At 39.7% G+C, this 14,842-nt stretch overlaps 1 protein-coding gene and 1 pseudogene across 8 annotated transcripts in view; one reads left to right on the forward strand and one right to left on the reverse strand.

Moving 5' to 3' along the window:
- The window catches only part of NTM (neurotrimin), a 942,893-nt gene that overhangs the window by 646,540 nt on the left and 281,511 nt on the right, over positions 1-14,842 (forward strand). The window lies entirely within an intron of this gene.
- Positions 7,661-8,327, reverse strand: LOC144306078 (ribosome biogenesis protein NSA2 homolog pseudogene; annotated as a pseudogene).

Consider the following 14,842-nt stretch of genomic DNA (forward strand, 5'->3'; position numbering starts at 1 on the left):
TTCTGTCTTATGCTAATTGTTTGAATAATATCTTTTTATTTTCAACCTGTTTGTAACTTTGGATGCAAGATATATCTCTTTTAGACAGCTTATAATTGGATCTTACTTTTTAAAAATCAAATCTGACAATCTCTGCCTTTCAATTGGGATATTTTTACAATTTATATTTAGTGATCATTATTTTTATGGTTGGATTTCTATTTGACATTTTATTATTTGTTTTGTTTATGATTCCTATCTTCTAAGTTCCTTTGTTTCTTTAAAATTGACTACTTTTGTGTTAAAATATTTTTAGTGTATACATTGTCAGTCTTATGTTGACATTTTATCTATATATTTGAATTGTGTTTTTATCAGTTGCTTTAATGATTTTACTACTCAGTTTAGTTTATCACAGTCTACTTTAGATAAATGCTGACTAAATTATGACAAAATATAGAAAGTTTACTTTTTTTTTTCTTTTTTATGAGAGCGAGAGAGCATGTGAGCTGAGGTTAGGGGCAGAAGGAGAGAGAGAGACTCTCCAGCATAGTCCATGCTCAGTATAGAACCCAGTGCAGGGCTCAATCTCATGGCACTAAGATCATGACTTGAATGGAAATCAAGAGTCGGATGCCTGACTGACTGAGCCACCCAGGAGACCTTAAAGTGTACTCAATTATAGTTCTATTTCCTCCTACTTTCTTTGTGCTATTACCTGTTACATATGCTATATCCATATATGTTATCAACATAGCATTACATACTATAAATTTTGATTTATTCAATATTATACTTTAAAGACATTACAGAAGAAATAAGAAAAACATAAAGACTTCTTATAATTGGTAAAATATTTATAAAGACTTACATACAATACTATATTCTTACCATTTGTTCTGTTCTTTATTTCTTGCTGTGAATTCAAGTTACCACCTTGGTAATTTCTTTTCATCCTGAAAGTGTTTCTTTGGTGTTACTTGAAAGATCACTAGCAACAAATTGCTTGTTTATCTGAGAATGTCTGTCTTTCAATTTCATATTTGATGGAGAATTCTGCTGGATATAGAATTCTTGATTGCAGTGTTTTTTTCCTTCAGTACTTTGAATATGCCATTCCACTGTTTTGCATTGTTTCAGATGAGAAGTAAGCCTTAACCATATCACTGCTCTCCTGTCAGTTTTATTTCACTCTGTGAAGATTTCCTCTTTTGTTTTGGTTGCAGTTGTTTGATTATTAGGTTTCTGGATGTGGATCTTTTTGAAGTAATCCTACTTTGGATTTATAGAACTCCTTAGTTATGTAGGTTCATGCTTTTCACCTCCATTAGGAAATTTTCCCAACAATTTCTTTTAATGTATTTTCTGCCACTTTATTTCTAATATACTGAGATTTCCATTATGTATATGTTGATACTCTGAGACTTTTCATTTTTCTGCTGTTTTATCCCCTGTGTTTTTCAGTTTGGATAAATTCTATTGATCTGTTTCCAAGTTCACTGATTCTTTCTTCTGTCATCTCAAATCTGCTATTGAGTTCTCCAATTAAATTTTCCTTTTCTCATTGTATACTTTTCTACTCCATAATTGGTGCTTGGTCCTTTACAAGTTTTGTTTCTGTGTTGAAGAACTCCACTTACTGATTTATTGTTGACCTACTTTAATTACTAAAAGCATGATTTCTTTAGTTTTTAAAATATATTTATAGGAGCTGCTTTGAAGTTTTAGCTACTAAAACCAATACCTGGAGACACTCAAGAGAGTTACCATTGCCTAATTTTTTTTTGTGAGTATAGGTCACAACTTTCTGTTTCTCTGTGCATTATATATATATATATATATATATGTATATATATATATATATATATATATATATATATATTTAATTGACACTTCAGATGGTATATGGAAGCAATCTGGATCCTGGATCCTAGTCCTCCTCCCTCAAAGGTTGTTGTTTTTGTTATATTCTTGTTTGTTTATTTTTTCTTGGTTTAGTAAATTGGCTATAATAATCAGTGAAATCCATCTTCTCTGCTGTACAGTGTGCAGTCATTAATATCTGTCCTCAGAAAAAAATCTCTATTTTAATTTTGAAGCCTAGCCTCCTACAGGTTGCCCCTTGGTTTTTGCAACTGAGTTGTCAGCCAGTGATTGAACAAAGGCTATGCTTGAACATTTCTTAATTTTTTTAATTTTTATTTATTTATGATAGTCACAGAGAGAGAGAGAGAGAGAGAGAGAGGCAGAGACACAGGCAGAGGGAAAAGCAGGCTCCATGCACCAGGAGCCCAATGTGGGATTCGATCCCGGGTCTCCAGGATCGCGCCCTGGGCCAAAGACAGGCACTAAACTGCTGCACCACCCAGGGATCCTATGCTTGAACATTTCAAGCCAGTAAGTGTTCTGCTGATAGATTAGTGTGTGGATAGGGAAGCATATTCAAAGTTCAGGCTATTTTTGGATATATTTTGATTTTTACCTTCTACCAGGGTCCTTTGTGTCCTTTAGGCTCATGTTCACAGCCTCTGAGTCAAGGAAGATTGTATGAGTGACATGAATGCTTTCTTTGCTCTATAAGCATGTAGATATATGCTTCCCAATCCTGACCAACCCCATGTTAGTAGAGCCATTGGCTTTCCTCTCTAGCCTTTCCTCTATTGGCATTTCTATCAACAATACAAGCATCACCCACTGCTCTAGCTTAGATGAGCCCCTTAAATCATAGCAGTGGTCCTCACAACTTGCCCTATCCTGAGAGAACTTCCACATTGATTGGGCTGGTGGTGAGTCAGAACATCAGAGATCCTGAGTTCTTCTAAAGTTCAACACTTAAAAAATAAATAAATAAATAAATAAATAAATAAATAAATAAATAAATAAATAAAGTTCAGCACTTTTATAAGAATATATGCTGCTCCAATTATTGTATGCCTTTGGTCAGTTCTTACATAACTTAGATGGTTGTGGTTTTTTTTTTTTTTATCAATTTTGTCCAATGTCATAGTCCATCTTTTGGTGGATAGAGCATTTCCAAGTTCATTTCTTTGCCCTAGTGGAATTTGCCGGGTTTTATTTAGTAGTGTTCTCAGACCTTTATATTTGTAGCTTTGGGTGATGTTTCTTCAGCGTCCACATGATATTTGTTATCACAGCTCTCTAAATTTGTAAGTGAACTTTTAATCTCATGTGGCCCCGCAAAAGACAACTGTCCCCAGTTTCTGACAGTTGCCATGATCTCACCCCAGAGCCTCACAACACTTCACTTCCAAGATGTTAGCTATGACACTGAAGTAAAATTAGAGGCTTATATTTTTTGAGTAGAATGAAGTCAATGAAGTCCCCAATCCAAGCTTCTCTTAAATTCACTATTTAAACTCAGGGCAAACATCCCATAGGCAGCTTTATATCTGAAATTGTCATGTGGACTGGATACCTGGAACTGTACTGACTAATGTGTAGCTCAAAGAATCTAAGAAAATGTGCATTGTGGTCCTTTAAGATTTGAAAGCTGCAATTCAAAGGCTGTTAAGACCTTCAGCTGGTGATAATTGGATTTGTAAGACAGTGCAACATGTGATAAAAACGCTCCTGTTGGATAGGATCCCAGTTTTCTTCTATCCTTCCTATTAATGTGATAAATGTTGCTGTCTCAGCTGATAGGGCCATGTTGGATAATCAGATTGGAATCAAGTTTGAGTTCCTCAGGCTGGCTCCATGTGAAGCTCGTGGGAAGACTTGAAAAAAAATACTATAGAGAATAAAAAAGAGGCCTGGGTTTACAGAGGGAAAATTTTACTCTCCTTGCAAGGCTACGTGGTGCAGGGAAGACTCATTAACCATAGACTCTAGCCATGTGCTACAACCTCTGTGTGTCATGCCCAATGGGAGGCTATGGGAAAGGATCCCCAATGTTACTGGGCACATGCCATAGTGAAGGCTGGGGAGAAAATATTGCATCTCTTGACATGGGTGTTGGGCCAGGGAGGAACCAAAATAATGTTGGAAAATTAAACCTCTCTTAATTAAAGCTGATGGCAAACAAACTCGAGTAATATGGCACTACAGCTGGGAGATATAAGTACGATTTGAAACTGAACAGCTGTGAAATTGGGCCTTCTGGTTACAGCTGGGCATGCAGGAGGGACAGAAGCCCTGGCAAAGGTGTTGCCCCCGCCTGGAGGACTGACTGAGCTAGGAACAGACAGCCAGCGTGGCTGGCTCTCCTGGTAGTTTTGAAACAGTATACTCTACCCAGATATCCAACTCATGGGTTCCTGGACTCTCAGGGTCCACTCACACATATAACCCTCTGCCACATGTTTGCTTAGGATCTTTCCTGATGAGAACTGCATCAATGCGGATGCTGGAATTAAAGGGAAAAGACTCACGGTGGGGAGGATAATAGAATTTGTTTTGTGATCTAAAATTTTTTTTATCTATTCATATTACTGAAGACCTCCAAGCTGGGCCCTTCCCTGCTAGCATGGTGCATAGGTCAGTTCTGCCATTCTGTTTCTGACCATTAAGTCTTAAGAGCCCTGTGTAGGGCAGGCCCAGAGCTGTGCCTCTCCTTTATACATTTAGACTTTCCCAGTAGCTGACTCTGCAGCTAGAGTCTGGCTACACTCATACTGGGATGGGTATATTCGGCACATTCCCTGAAGTGGTCAACTTCTGACTCTCACATGTGTAAACATGGAGGCACATGGCTCTCACTTGCTTTTGAATATTTTCCTTAGGCCTCTTTCTCACCTTGTCCGTCAAATTTAATTGATGCTTTCAGAAGGTTAGGAGCAACCCCCAACTGTGTACACTGATCACCATGGGGCTGGGTATCAGGGTAGGCTACACTGCACTGCAGAAATAAATAAGCCCTGAGATCTTCAAGGCCAAATACAATCCAGTTAGTTATTCCTCCCTTTACTGCCTGGAATGGGTTGCAGCTAACTGAGAACTCCTGGATCTGACTTCTTTCCCTGATGAGCCACCTCAGTCTTGGAAGTCCCACAGCCTGCACACCACAGGTGAGGGATGGGAGGCTGGAGGAACGAGCACAGGAGGGCATAGGAGATGGAGCAGGACGATGAATGGCCAGGACGGAGGGACATTTCTCTCCATGCTCTGTTGTCTAGTGGTCAGTGATGTGCTTTCAGCTTCTCTGTAAGGGGAACTGAAGGATGGAGCCTTCCTGTGTGGCCAGGATTTGGTCAGTCCCTGTTAACCATAACCGTTAACATCAGTCTGTCCAGTTATCAATGTCTCAGTGCCTGGGCTTGAATGGATCTTGGAAACAATTTAATAATTCTTCTATCTGCATCGAAGATAGATCAGTGCTTCTAGAAGTGTTGACCTGGGACAAGGGTGGCAGTCAGCATCACGTGGGAGGATGTTAGAAAAGCAAATCTTGGACCCCACTGTATCAGGAGTTTGGGGAGCAGGGCCATGCAATCTGTGCTTTATGAGCTCTCCAGGGAATTTTAATGTTCCCTGAATTTTGCAAGCTTCTGCTCCAGACCTGCAGTTCTCAACTCAACCATGGTCACCCACTGGGATCCCCTGGGGAACTGGAAAAAGCGCTAATTGCTGGGGCCACACCCAGGAGACTCTGATTGAAGTGCTTTGGGGTTTGACCTGAGGCAGTTATGGAAACCAGTGCCCCAGAATGATTTTTTAGGAATACTTTTCCTCTCTGAAATTTTCCATGAAAATAGATTTCACGTGGATTCAGTGGCACTTCCTAGCAACTCCTGGGCTATGGGAGTGAGGAAATTTCACAACCTAAGCACTGCCCTTTCCCCTTCAACTGGAAGCAACAAGCCAGCTTTGCAGGGAGCAAAGACGAAATAGAAATTTGAGAACTCACAAATGGAATCCTGATTCTGTCACAGACTCATCATGCGGCCTTGGGCAAGTCGATTAATTTCTCTTTGTCTTGTGTCTATAAAACGGGAGTAGTAACACTTGCCCACAGATGTTGCCAGCATTATCTAATTAATGAGCAGAAGATGTTTGGGAAATACAAAGTACTGTACAAATGCTAATCATTATGATGAATGCAGTGCATCTCGCAGATACAAAAGTGCTGTGTATATGCTTATAATTATTATAATTATTGCTAATACCAATAATATTGCTACTAGGAGCTCAGTGTGTCCTTTGGGTTAACATTTTGCCCTGCATTGTCAGGAAGTCTTGCTAAGCAGCTGTTTAATGACCATCGCTCTGTACCTCCCCACAAAGTGTCATTCATCAGAAGTGCAAATAGTCAAGTATGTAAACCATCCTGAGGTCCACTTAATGTCCCTGACTGTTGGGTCATCGCCGGATCATGTTGCAGAAGCTCTTCTTTAGGTTAAGGAAGTGCCTAGAATATAGTGTTCAGCCATTCTTTTTAGTATTTTCATTACAGGCTTTTTTTCCCCCTCTTCTACGGCCAGTCTTTTATCTACAGTGCTTTTGCCATCTGCTTTCATACGGTTGTAAATGTGCTGCAGAAAATCCTAGGGTGTGTTGGTGAGTACAACTAGCTTCCAGTGCTGGCAATTCACAGATATTACCAGCAGCAATTGGTGTTGAGAACAGGGCAAATATTTTTGCTGTGGTTTCATTTTGTTCAGTTTTAGCTTGGATTTCGGTTTGGAGGAGGGGATATAAGAAAAGAGAATTGTGTCTCTTCATTTCTCAAGAAATAAATGGTCCTGAGGATTATGTGATTGGTTTGGGCCAAGCAGATCAGGGGAAAAAAAATAAAAAACAAAAAAACAAATCAATTGATGATGTTCAGTTAGCAATGACAAAACCATTTCCCATACTCATGTTCATTCTGACTCTCCGTTCCTGGTCATAAAGACTTGGATGTCCAGATTCCTTAGACTGTCCACACTCCAGATTCCTGATTTATTTGTAGAAAATGCAAATAAAGCTTGGAAAATAAACTCATCCTGAGAATTCTCTCAATTTAGTCCAAAGCCTTGGAAAAAATACGGAGATCCCAGATTGTCCATACTGTTGACCCCCTGTAGGCCTGCCAGTTATCACCACCATTTCAAAATCCTGATGGCTCTCCCATTTTCCCTTGGTGAGGCTGAAATGTGAAGTTTCTTTGCTTCAGGATATAACTACATCGACTCAGTGGGTTAGTGCTGCTTGCCTTATGCTGATCAGAGGCTCTGATTGACAGAGATGTCTTAAATAAGTAAGAATGGGGAAAAACAAAACAATTAACACTTTACGTGGCTCCAAGTCTCTGACCTACATCATTGCCCTTCTCTCTGAAGAACTTTTTGAAATTTTTTCAAGACAGGTCTACTGAAAACCAATTCCCTCAGTTTTTGAGGAAGTTTTTATTTCTTTTTCACTCAGAAGGATAATTTTGCTGTATACAGTATTCTAGGTTAGTGATTCTTTAACCCTTGACATTTTTTAACCTGCTCTCTTCTTGATGGCATGTTTCCTGAAGTCAGCTGTGATTTTTTTTTTTTTTTCTTAACGGGCTATTTTAATGTCTCGTTTTTTTGCTTTTTGTTTTTGTTTTTTTTGCAATAGAATAAATAGTTCTCTTGATGACTGCTGATACGTCAGGCTATTTAGTAGAATTCTGAACCACCCCAGTTAATGCTGGTTTTCCTGACTGGTGTGTAGTGTCCAGTAACTATAAGTTCTTTATCTGAAACTGCTGTCAAACCAGCAGGACTGCATCGAGGCCTCCATCATTTTCAGGATTGTTGGTAACCTGGCCATATTTTCCCCAAATAACTTTGCCTCCTTGTGTCACAAGGCCCACCTCACTCACATCCACCACAAGGACAGTATATTTGGTAATAACACCTGACATTGTATATAATGGGGATGAGGGATCCTTTTCTACACCAAGTATTGGTAGGCAAGAGGTGGCTTTCAATTTAGGAAACCACCCTCTCCCATGTGCTCTTCTTTCTCTTTCATGTTTGAATAACCTTTAATACTTCTGTTTCTCCCTGGGCATGAACTTCAGGTAAAGGGACTTCCCATTTTCCTGCTTTCTCTTTTTGTTTTGATTTAATCTCATTGGAAAGTACATTAGCTCGGGACTGTGCCTTTCTGTCCAGTAGATATGCAGGTACTGCCCCCTGTGGAGTCTTTCTGTCATTCTTTTGCTTGGTGTTTCTCTCTTCACACGTCTGAGAGTCTTTTTCATTTGTATTTTCTCAGTATGGTGGTGTTTATGGTAGAGCTTAGCTTTCAGACCAATTATCTCTTTGGCCTTCTTTGAATGGTCATGAGCCTCTTGACCTCTCTTCTTTCTCTTTTCTTCATGGTAATCCATAGCACTTTCAGTGTAACTCAATATATTCATTTTGTGGCATGGTGATGTCCATGGAGCCACAGAGTGCAGCTCCTAGGGCACAAAGAAGCTCTCAATTTTCCAGAAGTCAGATGTGATTCTTACTCTCCCTCTTCTATGTATATGGTGCTGCCACACACCTACCCCTACCAGCTTCTTTTCAGATTTTGTCTTTGATTTTGTGTGGTTTCAATATGATGTGCTGAGGTATAGTTTTTTTTTTTTTTTTAATCTTTTCTGGGCTCGCATCTTGATATCCTCTGAACTTCTGGATCTGTAGTTTGGTGTCTTTCATTAATTTGGGAAAATCTCTGTCATATATTCAAATATTTCTATGTTCAAATATTTATCATATTTTTTTCTCTTTCTCCTCCCTCTGGTATGCACATTATGCATATGCTGCACCTTTTATAGGCATTCACAGTTCTTAGATGTTGTGTTCCTGTGGGGTTGTTTGTTCTCTTTTTCCATTTCAGTTTTGGAAATTTCTGTTGACATTTCTTCCAACTCACTTATTTTTCCTTAACCATATCCAGCCTACTGATGAGCCCATCAATGACATTCTTCCTTTCTGTTGTGGTGGGTTTGGTCTCTAGAATTGCTTTTTTATTCTTTCTTAGAGAGTCTATCTCTCTGCTTACATTGCCCCTCTGCTCTTGTGTATTGTCCACTTTTATCTTCAGAGCCCTCAGAATATTGGCTGTCTGAAATTCCCAGTCTGATAATTCCAATGTCTCTGCCGTGTCTGAGTCTGGTTCTGATGTTTGCCATTTCTTCAACCTGTGTTTTATGTCTTTTTGTATGTGCTGTAATTTTTTTGTTGAAATCCATGCAGGATGTACAGCGTAAAAGGTACTGAGGTAAATTGGTATTTTTGTGTAAGGTTTTATATTTATCTAGCTAGGGGTTAAACAGTGTTTATTGTTTGCTGTAGCTGTAGGTGTCAGAGGCTACAACTTCTGCTCTTCTTTTTTTTTCCCACCTGGTTGTCTTTGGGTTTCCCTAGAGACTTCTTAAATAACATCTGAGATGGATAATTCTTTCAGTTGTATTCCCCTGTTACTACTATAAAAAACCCTTTCAATATGAAGGTAACTCATGGGAGGAGGAGAAGCATTCTGTAGTCCTATGATTAAATCTCCATGTTTCAGCAAGCCTGTGTTCCTGGACTGGGAGCTATACCATTGCACCTCAGTTTTACTTTGCTTTTCCCCCTTAAGTGAGGTCGAAAGGCTGTTGCAGGACTGCAGTTGAGTATTTCTTATTCCCCAGGTTGTTTAGACTCTGTGAAAATAATTTCTCTTGAGATCAGAAGAACAGAATGCTCTGAGTGTATTTCAAAAAAGCCTGCTTTCCTTCCTCCCTCCTGGAAGTAAAAGGGGATTTTCCTCTGATCATCACTAAGGGAATCTGGTAGGACTCCTGGAGGGGATATTTACAAGTGTGTGTGTGGGCATGTGGAAGACTGGAATCCCTGGAGTGTGTACCTCTCAGAAGTGTCCACCCTGTACCTCTGATGGCTCCTGTTCCTATCCCAGTACGGTTCCCACAGAGCTGCTTGCTGTGGGCTTTCCCTCCCATAAGGTATGACTGTCTGTATGTATCAGATTCACCTGTCTATCTCTTCGGTTTTGGAGGGCAGTGGTTTGCTTTGTGGCCTCAGTTCTCTGCTGGATCCAAGAAGAGTTTTTGATTTTCAGTTTGCTCAGCATTTTTCTTGCGTGATGGGAGTAATGACTTCACTCTCATGCCAATCTGGAAACTAGAAGTTCTGTTTAATCCAATAATTATCAGATTCAGTCTGTGTAGTCCATCAGGCATAAAAATAATCATATGGGCCCTTAGTGTTGAGATGATGTGAAATGGAGTATATGTTAACTTAGAGCTACCACTATTTGTTACAAGCGGCCTTTTTAAGAGAAGAAGAAGAAAATCATATAAGGGTGGGGGGAGGTGGGTCAGAGAAGAGGAGTGGGTATAAAATCAATTCTGCCTATTATTCATGGGGAAAGAATAATCAGCAAATTCATTATAAATCCTTATGTTTATATAGGAAAGTCTTATTTATGAGGTACCAGCAGTGTTCCACATGAATGAATTTGTCATATAACTGAGCTATCATCCTTTAAATTGAACTTAAAACATTACAATCCTTTTTGATAGAGTTCTTTTTCTAAAATATATTATTGTTCTGTCTTATTGAGCAAAGCACAGAGAATATCATTTATCTTATTTTGTTACTCGGGTCATTATTGTAAACATCAGTCACAGAGCAACTCTGTTGAAATTCAGAGCAGCTCTCAAGGGCTCTGGAGGTGACTGGGATCGTTTGCACCTAAGCACACTACTTGCCTTGATTCCCAATGCTTATCTTTACCTCCTCCTTTCACGAATTACTTTTAAAGCCTCCAGCCTATCTGCTCATTCTCGAATAAAATTAAATATATTTTATTTTTATAAAATCTGTCCATTTATCTACTAAAATCATCTCACTTATTGCTTCCTGGTGCACACACAACAGTTGGAAAAAAAATTGCTCTGAAGGACAGGGAGAATTGAAAATCAGCAGGGGAACCTAATTTATGTGTGTTTAATTGCTAAGCAGATTATATGTACGAAAGTAAATTAGAAGCTTTGGCCTATAGGCTAAAAAATAAATAAATAAATAAATAAATAAATAAATAAATAAATAAATAAATGTATAATATGTCATGAAGTGCTGTGGAGAAATATAAACCATGGCAAGGGGTAGGAAGGCTGAAGGTAGTAGTCATGGAAAATCTTTTCATTAAGGTATTTGAGGAGAGCCTGAAGGAAGTACAAAATGAAACCATTGGGATATTGTGGAGTAGGGAACAAGAGCAACATGTACAAAGGCCCTGAGGTAGGAGTTTATGTTTGGGATCAGAAAAATACAAGGTAAAAATGACTTGGGCAGAAGGAGGGGGGTAGGGAAAGAGAAAGAGATGAAAACTGAGGTTGTAGGAGGCTAGATAATTGAATTAGTCAGCTATTGCCATGGAAGTGCTACAGATATGACTCAGGGGTGTACAACAATAGCATATTTTTTTTGCACTTTTGAATTTGTGGTTTGGCTGTGTTGGCTGTAGATTGTAAATTAGGCTCAGGCCTCTTCTACACATGTTCATCTAAGACCCAGGCTGAAAAATCAGAACTGGTCCCCTATCTCCATATCTGTTCTCCAGGCAGAACAGCAGAGGGCAAGAGGAAAGCCTAATCACCCATGCACTTTGCAAGCCTCAAGCCTGCTCACATCCTGTCTACTAGCATCCCAGACACCAAAGCAAGTAATATGGCCAAGCCCAAAGTTGAGAGGTGGGAGGATCCACCCTGCCCATGGTGGGAGAGGAAAAGAGTAAAGAACTGTGCATAGCAACTCAATCTAACACAATAAGGGAAGGGTCTGTAAACCATTAAAAGTCTTTAACTTTTGCTCTTTATGTGAAGGTAAGTCATTAATGAACATTGAGCCAAGGACCGACTTGTTTTGACTTTTATTTTCAATGGGTAACTCTGATCATTTTCTTTTTTTAAAAGATTTTGCTTATTTATTCATGAGATACACAGAGACAGAGAAGCAGAGACACAGGCAGAGGGAGAAGCAGGCTCCATACAGGGAGCCCTATGCCGGACTTGATTCTGGGACTTGATCCTAGGACTCCAGGATCACGCCCTGGGCCAAAAGCAGGTGCTAAACCCCTGAGCCACCCAGGGATCTCCCATACTCTGATCATTTTCAATGAGTAACTCTGGGAACATGAGGAGAATAGATGTAAAGGTCCAGTAGATGTAAGAAGAACAGCAGAGAGAATGTTACCATGTGGCAGATGAGAGGTGATGGTAGCTTTGACCATCATATAAAAGTGAAGATGAAGTGAAATAGTCATTTTCTGAGTTTATGAAAGAGTTTGAGTTTGTTTGGTAGAGGCATCAGGATTGGCTAGGGGATTGGATGCTGGGTGTGAAAGCTAGTGGTCAGGGACTCCAAGGCTTTTGGTTGGAGGACCTGGAGCCATGAGCCAGAAGACTGGCCAGAAAGCAAGTTTGAGGGTTATAGGCAGAGAATCTGGAGTTCTGTTTTGATCATTAAGATTTGAGATGTCCATTAGGCTTTCAAGTGGAGATACAAAGTAGGCAATTGCCTATATGAGCCTAGGGCTCAGGAGAGAGGTCCAGGATGGAGATGGGGTTAAATAAAAGTTTGTAAAAGATTCATACTTGTATTTTTCTTGGATGATGAAAATAATATTTCACTCAGAGTCAGACTCTGTTACATAATCTCTTGTGGGTGGGAGTCTAAATCCTCCCTTCTCTACTAGCTTTTCCTACAAAACATAACATGCCCAAGCCCTCTGCTCCCTCTCTCACTCCTTCTCTGTCCCTTTTTTCATTCTTAATTGACATTTTTGAATAATAATTTACTCCCTCATTTCTATCCATTCCTTAATCAACTGGAATCTGTATTCTGTACTGCTGTATCTATTAAAAAAACTGCCCTGACCAAAGACTCCAAACTCTGCACAAATCCAAAGTGCATTCAAGTATGTTTCTTTTATTGCTGCATTCAAATTGCTGCCCCCTGGCTCTCCCCTTCCTGAAGCCCTGCCCCTCTGGCTTCTGGCTTCTGGCTTCTGGCTTCTGCAGTGCTGCCTCAACTGGTTTTCCTTGTGCTGCTTTGGCTGCTCCGGCTTTGTGTCCTGTGTTCTCCCCCCACTCCTCCCATGCTTGCCCCTGTAACACCGGTTTTGTCAACCACCCAAAGCTATTAGTCTTCTCCATGGAAAACCTCCTCTATTTCCTGGATTTTCACTGTCGTTGATGTAGGGGCTACCTTATTGCCATTTGATTTTGATCCCTTATTTGAATGTAATCAAATTATTTCCTTCTACATGTTGCATACATCCAAGTCAGTGTCCAGGAGGGACCTCAGTCTCAGCATATCCAAAAGGAAACATGCCCTGGTGATTGAAGACGTAGAGGCCATCTCTGCCTATAAGCTCTAGTGACTCAGGTCTTTCCATAGATATCATACTTATCAGTCCCCATGCCAACACCCATTCACCTCTGAACTGACTTGGTGCTCCCACAGGAGAATGTCCTCTAAACCATCTTTTCCTTTGTTTTTAGTTACTCTGCCTTAAGACATTTGATTAAAATAGCAAGTCCTCTAAAAAGGCTCTTCTGAGTTTATAACTGGGATACAGTCTCCCTTCTTGATAGCCCACCAACATCCTATTCACATGTATCATCAGATGTTGCCTAATTATGGGCACATCTTTCTGCCCAACTTTCTAAGTCAGACATCTCCAGGGAATAATGCTGTATTCCTCAGTGTGCTTCAGGTACCAAGAACAGTACTTTGCACTTGGTAGGATCTCAGTAAATGTTTTTGAATTTAACAGAAATGACGTTTGGATAAATGAATCCAACTAAAGATAAGCAAGGCCCAGTTTTCTAGACTTCATAACTTCACCTCTGGGATTCATAATAACTTTGGTCCATTCACAAGCTTTTTCTTCATGCCCACTATACGCATATAATGAGAGTGTGCTCGTGACTGTACGCAAAAGCACTGGATGATTTACATGAATTCTGACATCTCCTCAGAAAAAGAAAGTAGCCCAGTCATCCCTAGCTAGATGATGAGTGTGTCTCATGTTATTTCCAGGCAATGCAAGGTTTTATTTTTGTCGTGCACCAAATGGACTTGGTGTCAGGCAGTCAAATGCCTGGCAATCTGCCTAGCTGAAGAGATTACATGAGTAGTGAATAGAACATTATTGTGTGATAATGATTTCCAGCAGCTATTGAAGATAAATTCCAATGCAAAGTAGAAAGCTTTATTTCCAGGGGAGAAGATATTGATCCTGTGGCCACTGTAAATAAAATGGGAATTGCAGGTGTACAGAGAAGTCCCATTTTGTCATTGCCATTGAGTTCTGACTAACAGAAGAACTGTCTTCTGAAGCCAAATGAAGACCCACTGACTGACAATCAGTTTGATGTTCCCCTGAGCTGTTACTTTCTTGTAGAAATGTGTCATGGGGATCCAGCATGTGAAGATAGGTCCCGTCATCATGTTGTGAGTACAGTTCCTAAATGTGCAATAAAACAAAGGCCTCTGTGGATCAACCATGATTTGTCCCAGTATAGGGTTTTACTTTGTTCTTGGAGAGAAATTGTTTTATGAGTCAGAGATAGGTTAGGAGCCAAGATTATAGAATTGTTTTATAGACTTAATGGTTGGTTAAAACATGAGTCTCTTTTTCTTTATCTACATCCTGAGATTGAAGATGTGATTATTCTTCATTAGCTTTTGAAGAACTGATCATTACAGCCTTTCTAGGTCATAGACTATTCAATCTAGGAAGGACCTTAAGGATCATCTCATTTAATCCTTTTATTTTTCAGCAAGGAGATGATGACCCAGAGATAAGTAACATTACAAAGGGCATAGTTTACTTGGCCTTCTCCCCCACCCCCAGTGAAGCATTATCGAAATGTATGACTCATTTT

The sequence above is a fragment of the Canis aureus genome, chromosome 3, assembly GCF_053574225.1.
Source record: "Canis aureus isolate CA01 chromosome 3, VMU_Caureus_v.1.0, whole genome shotgun sequence".
NCBI classification, from domain to species: domain Eukaryota; kingdom Metazoa; phylum Chordata; class Mammalia; order Carnivora; family Canidae; genus Canis; species Canis aureus.